At 46.8% G+C, this 15,511-nt stretch overlaps 1 long non-coding RNA gene across 2 annotated transcripts in view; it reads left to right on the top strand.

The window, feature by feature from the left end:
• Positions 1–15,511, top strand: part of LOC130357984 (uncharacterized) — a 151,441-nt gene that overhangs the window by 64,473 nt on the left and 71,457 nt on the right. The window contains exon 2 of one of the 2 annotated variants that reach the window (XR_008889351.1): positions 13,096–13,147. The exons of the other annotated variant lie outside the window; for it this stretch is intronic. This is a non-coding gene — a long non-coding RNA (uncharacterized LOC130357984). The remainder of the gene's footprint in view (positions 1–13,095; positions 13,148–15,511) is intronic. 2 annotated transcript variants of the gene reach the window in all.

The raw sequence follows: 15,511 nt of genomic DNA, 5'->3' as shown, positions 1-15,511 counted from the left end.
CATCAATATACACCACGGCACTACTGCATAGAATATGCTCTATTGTAATGCCGATGCCTGCATTTATTAAATCGATCCAGCGGAGGATATGTGCTTCTACTATGAACTTCTTTGTAATTTGGGACGTTTCCTCCCGAACACCCGGATGAGGGGTCTCCCATACATGGGAGGACCACGGTCCCGTTGTGACTCTATCTTTGAAATGCCACCACAACACGGAGAGCGGCGCTTTGATTTCTTTACTTGCTCTGCTCCCCGAACAGAAGGCCAGGCTAATAGTAGTAATACCTTATTTGATCTGCCACCCAAGCACTATTCATGTTAAATGTAATTTGTGTTAAATTTGTGTTTGCTTTGGATTTGAGACATCCTCAACACTGTGCAAACTGTATTGCACAGATGCATATATGTATTTTAATTTGTACCCGGTAATTGCTGTTAAATTTTGCGGGCTTTTTTTTGCATAAATTAGTGGCCTCCCACATCTGCCACATCATTGATCTGACGAAGAGGGGGTCTCACCCCTCGAAACGCGTTATCTGTGATCTATCCTAATAAAATCCGGTTATTATATCTTTAACCTAACCGTGTCCGGCTACTTCTATACTGCCACGATCCCAGTCAAGCTATTCTACAGGAGTGAGCGCTCTAACACACCTTTTTACCACGTGAACCGGAGCCCCGGGGATCTTCACCTCTTACATATACAATATAGTGGTAGAGCAGTCAGTCATTTTATTTTTACACAGTACACACAATAGTAGAAAGACACAACTCCCACCCAAGAGGTAAAATCATACTTGTTAATACTTTTAAATTGGCCTTAGGGAAATGGAAAGTATTGCATGCATGGCTGTTCCTGGAAATAGTTTTGGACATAAACCATGGCCTTTAATAAGACCCTCTTCACCCTAGCCTTCTTGAATGAAGAGAAGTACAGAGGAACTGTTCAGACTCCAAACCCTACACAATGATGAGACCACCACTTCTGGCAGACAAGTATTATCAAATGCAGTGCAGCTGGTCACCTATCATACAGGCCTAGCCCTGGGCTGGGCTACAATGTTTTCATCAGGCACTTTTCCAAGCACTAAAGAGATTCAGTTGATTAAATGTAACAGGTTCTTGTCAAACAGTTGGAGACTTACTCACCAGTAAGTGCTTTCCTTTGGTTCAGGCTAAGGTGCTCCTTGAAGTTTAGCACCTGGCTACTACTGAGCAGCCAGATGAAAACATTTATGGCACACGTTTTTTACATTCATTGGTTCAGCTGTGTCTTTAAAGGGAATCTGTGATTAATGTGACCTGCACTTATCTGTTAGTACAGGCGTGTATTGTGACTGACTGACACTAATGATAATGATCTGTGGTCCTGTTCGTCCATTATACAGTTCTTATACAGCAGCAGGCTTGGTGCATGTGCAGCGTGCCAGGAGCATACAGGCTTGGGGGAGCAACAGCGGTAAGTTCAGTGTGCTTAAGAAGCACTGCCCATGCACCAAGCCTGACGCCTGAATAAGGATGATAACGAACGAGTGGGACCATGGATCAGGAATTTCATCAGTGTGCCCCGCACTACACGCCTGTACCAGTAGGTTAATGCAGGTGACACTGATGACAGATTCCCTTTGAGCTTAATGACACCATATAAAAGTACCTATCCTGCTTACCCCTTGTCCCAGTCCTGATACCCCTGGACCTGCCAACCTCCCTAAACAGACTAAACAGGAGGATGTCAATGATGGCAGCAGTAGAACATGAACAATGTCAGGGGGGACATGAACAGAATATGTGGCTGCAGGACGAAGTGGCTAATCCACCTGGGGGTACTCACATGGATTCCATGCCAAGATGTGGCACAGTGGCATGTAACTTATTTTTTCAAATGAATGCAGGTTCCCATTTCTCATGGGTTTCTGTGTGGAATCTATATGATTAAAAAAATCTTTCTGAACCCTTCCTAATTTTCGTTTTGCATTTGCTCTTCAGATGTTGAATTTCAACAGCTCCATCCTTTTGTTTTTGGATAACCCCCTCCACTTTCCATTAAGAATACATGAATTTTTGGCTGAACCATGCAACTGACAGCTATCTTTCCTTATTCCTCCATATGCATGAACATCTGTTTGTCTGACAGCTTTCCCATGTGTATGGGTACTTCATCACACTCAATAGTGATGTAACAGAGTAAGGTTGTACGGCTAAGGGACAGTGCATTGTATCACAATCATCACCACAATAACCAGCAGATATCATTGCCCAGACATTCAATGAAGCTATTGCAGTAGCCATAGTGGTCATAGCTACGCTAAGCAGCTGTTTGCAGCGAACCCTGTCCAATTTAAATGGGCACTATCATTAATCCCTTGAGGACCGAGGTCATTTTGGCCTTAAGGACCAGAGCATTTTTTGCACATCTGACCACTGTCACTTTAACCCCTTAAAGACGCAGGGTTTTTCCGTTTTTGCACTTTCGTTTTTCCTCACCTTTTAAAAATCATAACCCTTTCAATTTTGCACCTAAAAATCCATATGATGGCTTATTTTTTGTGCCACCAATTGTACTTTGCAGTGACATCAGTCATTTTACCCAAAAGTCTAAGGCAAAACGGAAAAAAAATCATTGTGCGACGAAATTGAAGAAAAAATGCCATTTTGTAAATTTTGGAGGCTTCCGTTTCTACGCAGTACATTTTTCGGTAAAAATGACACCTTATCTTTATTCTGTAGGTCCGTACGATTAACATGATTCCCTACTTATATAGGTTCGATTTTGTCGTACTTCTGTAAAAAATCATAACTACATGCAGAAAAATTCTACTTTGAACGCTGCGTTTAAAGGGTTAATAGCGCGCGGCACCGCAATCGCTGCTACATGCTATAAGCCCCTGGTCCCGACTTCAGTTACATGCCGGGACCGACCCGATGTGACACAGGGTCACCGCTTGACCCCGCGTTATATCGCGGAAGCCGGACAAGGATGTAAATATACGTCCTTGGTCGTTAAGGGGTTAAGCATTAATAACTCTGGGATGCTTTTACTTATGAATTTGATTCTGAGATAGTTTTTTTGTGACATATTCTACTTTATCATAGTGGTATATTTTGTCTATACTAGCATCATTTCTTAATTAGAAAATTTGGCATTTTTCTAACTTTGAAGCTCTCTGCTTGTGAGGAAAATAGACATCCCAAATAAATTATATATTGATTCACATATACAATATGCCTAATTTATATTTGCATCATATTGTTGACATGTTTTTACTTTTGGAAGACATCAGAGGGCTTCACAAAATTTTCAAAATTGGAATTTTTCAGGGACCAGTTCAGTTTTGAAGTGGATTTGAGGGGCCTTCATATTAGAAATACCCCATAAATGACCCCATTATAAAAACTTCACCCATCAAAGTATTCAAAATGACATTCAGAAAGTGTGTTAAAACTTTAGGTGTTTCACAGGAATAGAAGCAAATCGAAGGAGAAAATTCTAAATCTCAATTTTTTACACTAACATGTTCTTATAGACCCAGTTTTTGAATTTTTACAAGGGGTAAAAGATGAAAATGCCCCTCAAAATGTGTAACCCAATTCCTCTCGAGTAAGGAAATACCTCATATGTGAGCGTGAAGTGCTCTGTGGGTGCACTAGAGGGCTCAGAAGCGAAGGAGCGACTATAAGATTTTGGAGAGTGAATTTTGCTGAAAAAAACAAAACACATGGCATACTATTTTGGAATCTACACCCCTCAAGGCACATAAGAAGGGGGTACAGCCCACTGTTCCAAAAATCTGTCAGACACCTGTGGGGTGTAAATTCTCACTGCACCCCTTATTACATTCTGTGAAGGGTGTAGTTCCAAAATGGGGTCACATGTGGGGGGGGGGGGGGGGTTTCACCTTTCTGGCACAATGTGGGCTTTGTTAACACACATGGCCTTCAATTCCAGCCAAATTCTCTCTCCAGGAGCCCAATGGCGCTCCTTCTCTTCTCAGCCCTGTAAAGCACTTTACATCCATATGTTTTTACATCCACATAAGGCTTTTTTCCTATTACCCCTTTTGAAAATGAAAAATTTTGGGACAACACCAGCATTTTAGTGAAACAATTATTTCTTTAAAGTAATTTTAAGTAATTAAGGCTCACTATACCCCTTGTTACATTTCTTAAAGGGTGTAATTTCCAAAATGGGGTCACATGTGGGTGTTTTTTTTTGTTTGTTTTTTGCGTCTATGTCAGAACCACTCTAACGATCAGCCACCCCTGTGCGAACCATCTCAAATGTACATGACGCTCTCACTACTGAGCTTTGTTGTGCACCAGAGCATTTTAAGTCCACATACAGGGTATTTCCGTACTCAGGAGAAATTACATTACAAGTTTTGGGGGTCTTTTTTTTCCTTTTACCTTTTGTGAAAATAAAAAGTATGGGGCAACACCAGCAAGTTACTGTAAAAATATATATATATTTTTTTTACAATAACATGCTGGAGTAGACCACAACTTTACCTTTTCATAAGGGGTAAAAGGAGAAAAAGCCCCCCAAAATATGTTAGGCAATTTCTCCCAAGGACGGAAATACCCCATATGTGGCCCCAAACTGTTGCCTTGAAATACGACAGGGCTCCAAAGTGAGAGAGCGCCATGCGCATTGAGGCCTAAATTAGGGATTTGCATAGGGATGGACATAGGGGTATTCTATGCCAGTGATTCCCAAACAGGGTGCCTCCAGCTGTTGCAAAACTACCATCATCCCTGGACAGTCAATGGCTGTCCGGCTATACTGGATACTGGGAGTTGTTTTTTTGCAACAGCTGGAGGCTAAGTTTTGGAAACAGTGCCGTACCTGATGTTTTTCATTTTTATTGGGGGGGAGGGGGGGAACGACTGTTTAGGGGTACGTGTATATGTAGTGTTTTACTCTTTGTTTTGTGTTAGTGTAAAGAAGTGTTTTTAGGGTACATTCACATGGGCTCACAGTGAGTTTCTCGCTGGGAGTTTGAGTTGCAGTGGAAAATTTGCTGCATCTCAAACTTGCAGCGAGAAACCCCCGCCCATGTGAATGTACCCTGTACATTCACATGGGGGGGAGGGGGCGGAGCAAACCTCAAGCTGTTGCAAAACTACAACTCCCAGCATGCCCTTTGGCTGTCCGTGCATGCTGGGAGTTGTACTTTTGTAACATCTGGAGGGCTGCAGTTTGGAGACCACTGTGCAGTGGTCTCCAATCTGTGCTCTTCCAGATGTTGCAAAACTACAACTCTCAGCATGTCCAGACAGTCCAGGCATGCTGAGAGTTGTAGTTCTGTAACATCTGGCCCTTCAGATGTTGCCAAACTACAACTTCCAGCATGCATGGGCAGTCTGGGCATGCTTGGAGTTGAAGTTTTGCAACATCTGGAGGGCTACAGTTTGGACACCACTACTTAGCGGTTTCCAAACTGTTCTCCTCCAGTTGTTGCAAAAATACAACTCCCAGCATGCATGGTCTGACAGTGCATGCTGGGAGTTATAGTTTTGCAACAGCTGGAGGCACACAGTTTGGGAAACACTGAGTTAGGAAACAATGTTTCCCAACCAGTGTGCCTCCAGTTGTTGCAAAACTACAACTTCCAGTGTGCCCAGACAGCTGAAGGGCATGCTGGTAGTTGTAGTTTTGCAACAACTGGAAGAGAACAGTTTGAAGACTGCTCAGTAGTGGTGTCCAAACTGTAGCCCTCCAGATGTTGCAAAACTTCAACTCCAAACATGCCAGCATGCCCAGACTGTCCAGGCATGCTGGGAGTTGTAGTTTGGCAACATCTGAAGGGCCAGATGTTACAGAATTACAACTCCCAGCTTGCCCGGACAGCCAAAGGCTGTCTGAGCATGCTTGGAATTGTAGTCTTGAAACTCCTAGAAGCAGCAGTGAAGATCACTTTACAGTGACCTTCACTGCTGCCTCTTCATTGCTGCCTCCACTTGCCTGCTGCCACTGCCACCTGCACGTGTACCTGCCGCCGGTCCCCTGTCCCCACTGCCGCGCCGGTCCCCCCCCCCCCCCCGCAGGTATGTGCCGCAGTCCCCCTGCAGCCCTCAGGATACGCTTCCCCGACTTCTAGGGGCGAGCAGAGTGGGGGATCTGAACTTTAACCTCCCCAGTCAGAGATCGCTGTGATTGGTCCACAGATGGTCCTGGGGGGGCTTGCAGAAGTTGTCCCCCGTTGGTAACAGCGGGACTTCTGCCAGCTAACCCATGCGATGCCGCGCATCACCGGGTTAACTGAATGACTTATATAAATTGTCATGATGCGTGAACTACCTGCACATCATGATGTTTATATAAGTCATTCTGCGGGAAGGGGTTAAAACTGATTTTTGCTATTGCACTCCTCATGGTAAATAAAAAAATCTTTCTAATGTACTTTGTTTTAAAAAAATGAAGTTTTCTATGTTTTATTTGTGCTAAAAAAAAGCTGCCACTAGGTGTCTCCCTACTTGTCCAGATCACATTTCCCCCATCTCTTGCACAGACTTTGGACTCTTTCTGGCCTGGCAGAATTCCAAAATCAGGCAATGCAGTGTGGAGTTCTGGGGGCAGTGAACTGGGAAGATTATTATAAAATTAAGATCATGAGAGGTACTCTTTAAAACACTAAGCAAGACTTTCAGTAAAGGAGGTGTCTATACTAGGACTCCCCAATATTAATAAATGTTTGATGTCTGAAAATTGAAACATTCGTGTCACGATGCCGGCTGGCAGGTAGTGGATCCTCTGTGCCAGAGAGGGATTGGCGTGGACCGTGCTAGTGGATCGGTTCTAAGTCACTACTGGTTTTCACCAGAGCCCGCCGCAAAGCGGGATGGTCTTGCTGCGGCGGTAGTGACCAGGTCGTATCCACTAGCAACGGCTCAACCTCTCTGGCTGCTGAAGATAGGCGCGGTACAAGGGAGTAGGCAGAAGCAAGGTCGGACGTAGCAGAAGGTCGGGGCAGGCAGCAAGGATCGTAGTCGGGGGCAACGGCAGGAGGTCTGGAACACAGGCTAGGAACACACAAGGAAACGCTTTCACTGGCACAATGGCAACAAGATCCGGCGAGGGAGTGAAGGGGAAGTGAGGTATAAATAGGGAGTGCACAGGTGAACACACTAATTGGAACCACTGCGCCAATCAGCGGCGCAGTGGCCCTTTAAATCGCAGAGACCCGGCACGCGCGCGCCCTAGGGAGCGGGGCCGCGCGCGCCGGGACAGGACAGACGGAGAGCGAGTCAAGTACGGGAGCCGGGATGCGCATCGCGAGCGGGCGCTATCCGCATCGCGAATCGCATCCCGGCTGGAGACGGTATCGCAGCGCACCGGGTCAGTGGAGCTGCCCGGAGCGCTGCGGTAGCGAGAGAGAGACGAGCGCTCCGGGGAGGAGCGAGGACCCGGAGCGCTCGGCGTAACAGTACCCCCCCCCCTTGGGTCTCCCCCTCTTCTTAGAGCCTGAGAACCTGAGGAGCAGACTTTTGTCTAGGATGTTGTCCTCAGGTTCCCAGGATCTCTCTTCAGGTCCACAGCCCTCCCAATCCACCAAAAAGAACTTTTTTCCTCTGACCGTCTTGGAGGCCAGTATCTCTTTCACTGAGAAGACGTCAGAAGAACCGGAGACAGGAGTGGGAGAAACTAATTTGGGAGAGAAACGGTTGATGATGAGTGGTTTAAGAAGAGAGACATGAAAGGCATTAGGAATACGGAGAGAAGGAGGAAGAAGAAGTTTGTAAGAGACAGGATTAATTTGGCACAAGACTTTGAAGGGACCAAGATAGCGTGGACCCAGTTTGTAACTGGGGACACGAAAGCGGACATATTTAGCGGAGAGCCATACCTTGTCTCCGGGAGCAAAAATGGGGGGAGCTCTTCTTTTCTTATCGGCAAACTTTTTCATGCGAGATGAAGCCTGTAAAAGAGAATCTTGGGTCTCTTTCCATATGGTGGAAAGATCACGAGTCACTTCATCTACAGCGGGCAAACCAGAGGACAAGGGAGTAGGGAGGGGGGGAAGAGGGTGACGGCCGTACACCACGAAAAATGGGGATTTGGAGGAAGATTCAGAGACTCTAAAGTTATACGAGAATTCGGCCCATGGTAGAAGATCTGCCCAATCATCCTGGCGGGAGGAAACAAAATGTCGTAAATAATCACCCAAGACCTGGTTAATTCTTTCTACTTGTCCATTGGACTGAGGATGATATGCAGAAGAAAAGTTTAATTTAATCTTGAGTTGTTTACAGAGAGCCCTCCAGAATTTAGACACGAGTTGGACGCCTCTATCCGAGACTATCTGTGTGGGCAACCCGTGAAGACGAAAAATGTGTACAAAAAATTGTTTAGCCAACTGAGGCGCTGAAGGAAGACCAGGAAGAGGAATGAAATGTGCCATCTTGGAGAATCGATCAATGACCACCCAAACAACAGTGTTGCCACGGGATGGGGGTAGGTCTGTAATAAAATCCATACCAATCAGAGACCAAGGCTGTTCGGGGACAGGCAGAGGATGAAGAAAACCAGCGGGCTTCTGGCGAGGAGTCTTATCCCGGGCACAGACAGTGCAGGCTCGCACAAAGTCCACGACATCCGTCTCCAGAGTCAGCCACCAATAGAAGCGAGAGATGAGTTGCACAGATTTCTTGATGCCTGTATGACCTGCGAGATGGGAGGAGTGACCCCATTTGAGGATTCCGAGGCGTTGGCGTGGAGAGACGAAGGTCTTTCCTGGAGGAGTTTGCCTGATGGAGGCTGGAGAAGTGGAAATCAGGCAGTCAGGAGGAATGATGTGTTGCGGAGAGAGTTCAACTTCCGAGGCATCCGAGGAACGAGAGAGAGCATCGGCCCTAATGTTCTTATCGGCAGGCCGAAAGTGAATTTCAAAATTAAATCGGGCAAAGAACAGAGACCACCTGGCCTGGCGAGGATTCAGCCGTTGGGCAGACTGGAGATAGGAGAGGTTCTTGTGATCGGTGTAAATAATAACAGGAAATCTTGATCCCTCCAGCAGATGCCTCCATTCCTCAAGTGCTAATTTAATGGCTAGAAGCTCTCGATCCCCGATGGAGTAGTTCCTCTCTGCCGGAGAGAAGGTCCTAGAAAAAAAACCACAAGTGACAGCATGCCCGGAAGAATTTTTTTGTAGAAGGACCGCTCCAGCTCCTACAGAGGAGGCATCAACCTCCAATAGGAAGGGTTTAGATGGGTCAGGTCTGGAGAGCACGGGAGCCGAAGAAAAGGCAGACTTGAGCCGTTTAAAGGCGTCTTCCGCTTGAGGAGGCCAAGACTTGGGATTGGCATTTTTTTTGGTTAAAGCCACGATAGGGGCCACAACGGTAGAAAAATGTGGAATAAATTGCCTGTAATAATTGGCGAACCCCAAAAAACGTTGGATAGCACGGAGTCCGGAGGGGCGTGGCCAATCTAAGACGGCAGAGAGTTGGTCTGGATCCATTTGTAGTCCCTGGCCAGAGACCAAGTATCCTAGAAAAGGAAGAGATTGGCATTCAAACAGACATTTCTCTATCTTGGCATAAAGTTGATTGTCACGAAGTCTCTGAAGAACCATACGGACATGCTGGCGGTGTTCTTCTAGATTGGCAGAAAAAATCAGGATATCGTCCAGATATACAACAACACAGGAGTATAAGAGATCACGAAAAATTTCATTAACAAAGTCTTGGAAGACGGCAGGGGCGTTGCACAGGCCAAAGGGCATGACCAGATACTCAAAGTGTCCATCTCTAGTGTTAAATGCTGTTTTCCATTCATCCCCCTCTCTGATGCGGATGAGATTATAAGCACCTCTTAAGTCCAGTTTGGTAAAGATGTGGGCACCTTGGAGGCGATCAAAGAGTTCAGAGATGAGGGATAGGGGGTAGCGGTTCTTTATCGTGATTTTATTAAGACCGCGGTAGTCAATGCAAGGACGTAGAGAGCCATCTTTTTTGGACACAAAGAAAAATCCGGCTCCGGCAGGAGAGGAGGATTTACGGATAAAGCCTTTTTTTAAATTTTCCTGGATGTACTCCGACATAGCAAGAGTCTCTGGGGCGGACAGAGGATAGATTCTGCCCCGGGGTGGAGTAGTGCCCGGGAGGAGGTCAATAGGACAATCATAAGGCCTGTGAGGAGGTAGAGTCTCAGCTTGTTTTTTGCAAAAAACATCCGCAAAGTCCATATAGGCCTTAGGGAGACCGGTTACAGGGGGAACCAGAGAGTCACGGCAAGGGGTACTGGGAACCGGTTTTAGGCAGTCCTTGAAACAAGAGGGCCCCCAACTCTTGATCTCCCCAGTGGACCAATCCAGGGTTGGGGAATGGAGTTGAAGCCAGGGTAGTCCAAGGAGGATTTCGGAAGTGCAATTGGGGAGGACCAAAAATTCAATCTTCTCGTGATGAGGTCCGATGCACATTAGAAGGGGCTCCGTGCGGAAACGTATGGTACAGTCCAATCTTTCATTGTTTACACAATTGATGTAGAGGGGTCTGGCGAGACTGGTCACTGGGATGTTGAACCTGTTGACGAGAGAGGCCAAAATAAAATTTCCTGCAGATCCGGAATCCAAGAAGGCCATAGTAGAGAAGGAGAAGGCAGAGGCAGATATCCGCACAGGCACAGTAAGACGTGGAGAAGCAGAGTAGACATCAAGGACTGTCTCACCTTTGTGCGGAGTCAGCGTACGTCTTTCCAGGCGGGGAGGACGGATAGGACAATCCTTCAGGAAGTGTTCGGTACTGGCACAGTACAGGCAGAGATTCTCCATGCGGCGTCGTGTCCTCTCTTGAGGTGTCAGGCGAGACCGGTCGACCTGCATAGCCTCCACGGCGGGAGGCACAGGAACGGATTGCAGGGGACCAGAGGAGAGAGGAGCCGGGGAGAAAAAACGCCTTGTGCGAACAAAGTCCATATCCTGGCGGAGCTCCTGACGCCTTTCGGAAAAACGCATGTCAATGCGAGTGGCAAGATGGATGAGTTCATGTAGGTTAGCAGGGATTTCTCGTGCGGCCAGAACATCTTTAATGTTGCTGGATAGGCCTTTTTTAAAGGTCGCGCAGAGGGCCTCATTATTCCAGGATAACTCTGAAGCAAGAGTACGGAATTGTACGGCGTACTCGCCAACGGAAGAATTACCCTGGACCAGGTTCAACAGGGCAGTCTCAGCAGAAGAGGCTCGGGCAGGTTCCTCAAAGACACTTCGAATTTCCGAGAAGAAGGAGTGTATAGAGGCAGTGACGGGGTCATTGCGGTCCCAGAGCGGTGTGGCCCATGACAGAGCTTTTCCAGACAAAAGGCTGACTACGAAAGCCACCTTAGACCTTTCAGTAGGGAACTGGTCCGACATCATCTCCAAGTGCAGGGAACACTGGGAAAGAAAGCCACGGCAGAATCTAGAGTCCCCATCAAATTTATCCGGCAAGGATAGTCGTAGACCAGAAGCGGCCACTCGCTGCGGAGGAGGTGCAGGAGCTGGCGGAGGAGATGATTGCTGAAGCTGTGGTAGTAGCTGCTGTAGCATCACGGTCAGTTGAGACAGCTGTTGGCCTTGTTGCGCTATCTGTTGTGACTGCTGGGCGACCACCGTGGTGAGGTCGGCGACAACTGGCAGAGGAACTTCAGCGGGATCCATGGCCGGATCTACTGTCACGATGCCGGCTGGCAGGTAGTGGATCCTCTGTGCCAGAGAGGGATTGGCGTGGACCGTGCTAGTGGATCGGTTCTAAGTCACTACTGGTTTTCACCAGAGCCCGCCGCAAAGCGGGATGGTCTTGCTGCGGCGGTAGTGACCAGGTCGTATCCACTAGCAACGGCTCAACCTCTCTGGCTGCTGAAGATAGGCGCAGTACAAGGGAGTAGGCAGAAGCAAGGTCGGACGTAGCAGAAGGTCGGGGCAGGCAGCAAGGATCGTAGTCGGGGGCAACGGCAGGAGGTCTGGAACACAGGCTAGGAACACACAAGGAAACGCTTTCACTGGCACAATGGCAACAAGATCCGGCGAGGGAGTGAAGGGGAAGTGAGGTATAAATAGGGAGTGCACAGGTGAACACACTAATTGGAACCACTGCGCCAATCAGCGGCGCAGTGGCCCTTTAAATCGCAGAGACCCGGCGCGCGCGCGCCCTAGGGAGCGGGGCCGCGCGCGCCGGGACAGGACAGACGGAGAGCGAGTCAGGTACGGGAGCCGGGATGCGCATCGCGAGCGGGCGCTACCCGCATCGCGAATCGCATCCCGGCTGGAGCCGGTATCGCAGCGCACCGGGTCAGTGGAGCTGCCCGGAGCGCTGCGGTAGCGAGAGAGAGACGAGCGCTCCGGGGAGGAGCGAGGACCCGGAGCGCTCGGCGTAACAATTCGTAGTATCCTCCAGTTGGGGTTGTCCACTTGAGATTGCCCATAGTAACAGATCAGCTGAAAATAACTTGTCCTTCTCATGTATTTATAAACCAGGTAGGAATAATCAGTTATGTTTCTAAATAAAAGCAATATATGTTGCAGTAAAATTTGACATCTTTTTTTCAGGTAAAATAATAAAAGATTGGTAAGTACTGAAGTCGATAATGTATTGTGGGTCTGTTTTTCATGTGCATTTGTCCAGATGAAACATACAAAATTAATTAGCTTTTCACCCAGTAGGCAATGATTTGAGGCACTTTGGGGAAAGTGCAGAGAAAGTTAACAACCTTTCTATCTATACTGACCTAAATTTGAAAGAGACCTCTAGGGCATGTGTTCTAATTATATCCCAACACAAAAAAATAAATATTCAAGGATTTAACACTTCAAAGTTCAATTCAACCTACACTGACGTGCGTTTTACTTGAACTCATGACCCTTTATTTTCCTTTTGTAAAATGTCGATATATCTTGTTTGTGTAGGATTATTTTGTACCACAAGGCTGAAAGTTTGTGGTGCGATTTCTACAGCATGTGTCTTTGAACTCCATTTTCTCAGCTTGTTTCAAGTAAAACAAACAAACAATTCACGTAAAGGTGAAAAAATATTCAAACTAAGAATTAAAATAAAAGAGCAATTGGAAATTAATTTAGTATGGCATGAAAGGATATGAAGTCACCTTTTTTTTTTTAACAGGCTCTAACCTTTTTGGGAAGAATTGTCTGGTTGATGGAAGAAGAAGAATAAGGTCATTATCTCAATTAACCATCTAGTTATGACTTATAACCAACAGGAACATTTCCTTGATGTCTAGCAAAGTAGCAAATTAGAGTTTATGTTTTCAATCTAAATCTGACTTGTGATGTTTGCTCTGTATCTGAATAATGGTGGAATTACTGTTCTCATAGCTCATACTGCAGCCTGCTGAGGAAAGGATGTCCTTGCCAGTTATTAGAGAGAACAGTTCCCAGTTTTTGTCTAAAAAGAAAATTTGGATCCTCTGTCCTCTAACATCTTCATACCGATCCTTAGCTTGAAGTCTGCTGTACCTAAGGGTGTGTTCACACGGCCGTTTGGCCCCGTTTTTTTTTTATCCCTGTTTCAGTTCCGTTTTGGCAGATTGTAAACGGATTAAAAACGGTTTAAAAAAAATGTCATTCATATCAATGGGATTTTTTTTACAATCCGTTTACATCCGTGTGCACCCGTTTGCACTCATTCCCAATACAGACCAATATATGGAGGGGTCAATCAATATTTTCCCATAGATTCCTAATTGGAGTCCAAAAATCCCTATGTTCCCATATATTAATATTGTCAGTGATCCCACAAGCATTATTAAAAAAGAGGTGCTCAAATGTAACAAAATGAAGAAAAATGAAGAAAATTCACCCTCTTGAATAAAGCTCTTGATAAAGCTACTTTGTAGCGAAAAATGTCGAGGGGGGCAGAGCAGGGACTTTTTTAATCGCACAAGCGGAGGCCAGTAAATGAAAAAACATGTAACTGCAGGCATACTTAAAAAAAAAAAAAATAATAATAATAACAAGAGAGGAGTATAACTCCCCACAATCACAGGCTAAAAAGTTTATATAACTGGCCCGAGCTGAGTCTATTTTTAGGAGAGTGAATTTTCTTCATTTTTCTTCATTTTGTTACATTTGAGCACCTCTTTTTTAATAAAGCTTGTGGGATCACTGACAATATTAATATATGGGAACATAGGGATTTTTGGATTCCAATTAGGAATCTATGGGAAAATACCCGTTTGCACTCATTTAAGTTTTTTTGATGGAAGAAAAAAACGGCACATGCAGTATTTTTTCTTCCGTGAAAAAAGAAAAACGGAAGAAAACACGGACATCATAATTTTAACATTGAAGTCTATGGCAAATGGATGAACCTTTAATGTCATGCATTTGCACCCGGGTTTAAAATATCCGTAATTACATCTGAGCATGCTCAGAAGAGGTGACATCAGCAGACTCCTACAGTGTTGTGGGACTACTACTACTCTCATCATGGAAACAAGTCTGTTCCATGATGGGTGTCATGCCGAGCGCTCCGGGTCCTGCTGCCTCCCCGGAGCACTCACGGCATGCCTCTGCATGCAGCGTTCCGGTCGGCACCGCTGACCACGAGCGCTGCTCCCTTGTCACCGGAGGGGACGCGATCCGAGGCGTGGGACGTGCCCGCTCTCGGATCGCGCCCCCATGTCACTCACCTCACGCCTCCGTCTGCTTCCTCCTGGCGCGCGCGGCCCCGCTCCCTAGGGCGCGCGTGCTCCGGCTTGCTGAAATTTAACGGGCCAGTGCACCACTAATTGGTGCCTGGCCCAATCATTGCAGAACCAATAAATATCCACTTCCCCTTCCTGCCCTTGCCGGATCTTGTTGCCTTGTGCCAGTGAAAGCGTTCCCATGTGTCCATTGCCTGTGTATCCAGACCCTTGCCGTTGCCCTTGACTACGAACCGTTGCCGCCTGCCCTGACCTTCTGATACGTCTGACCTTGCCTTTTGCTAGTCCTTGTGTACCGCGCCTGACTCAGCAGTCAGTGAGGTTGAGTCGTTATTGGGTGGAACGACCTGGGGGTTACCTGCCACAGCAAGTCCATCCCGCCTTGCGGCGGGCTCTGGTGAAAACCAGTAACCCCTTAGATTCCGTTCCACTGATACGGCCCACGCCATCACCTGACTGACATAGAGGATCCACTACCTGTGTCATCCCTGCATACCACTCCGGATCCTGACAATGGGAGTAGTAATTCCCCGGCTGCGGAGTCTGCCGGTGGCTGGGGGGACTACATTGGTGTGTGTACTACTATCCCCATCATGGATCAGACTCTGTTCCATGATGGGGGTTGTAGTACATGGGCTGAGGGATTGATCGCACTGGGTCTCACTTTTGAGACCCGATCCGATCAGAAGTTATTAAGCAGGGGAGCGGGCGGCATGGTCCGCAACCCTGCGATCTCCGATGTATTTTACTTTCATTTTTAAATTCCCCGCAGGGAGCTCTGAATGGCCAGTACCGAGGAGCCAATCAGGGCTCCCTGAGGGGATTTTTAAAATGGACAATGTATATTAAAAGCGCTGTGGGGGGGCAAGATAT

The sequence above is a fragment of the Hyla sarda genome, chromosome 2 (assembly GCF_029499605.1).
Source record: "Hyla sarda isolate aHylSar1 chromosome 2, aHylSar1.hap1, whole genome shotgun sequence".
Classification (NCBI taxonomy): Eukaryota; Metazoa; Chordata; class Amphibia; order Anura; family Hylidae; genus Hyla; species Hyla sarda.
This window is presented reverse-complemented; position numbering and strand designations above follow the sequence as displayed.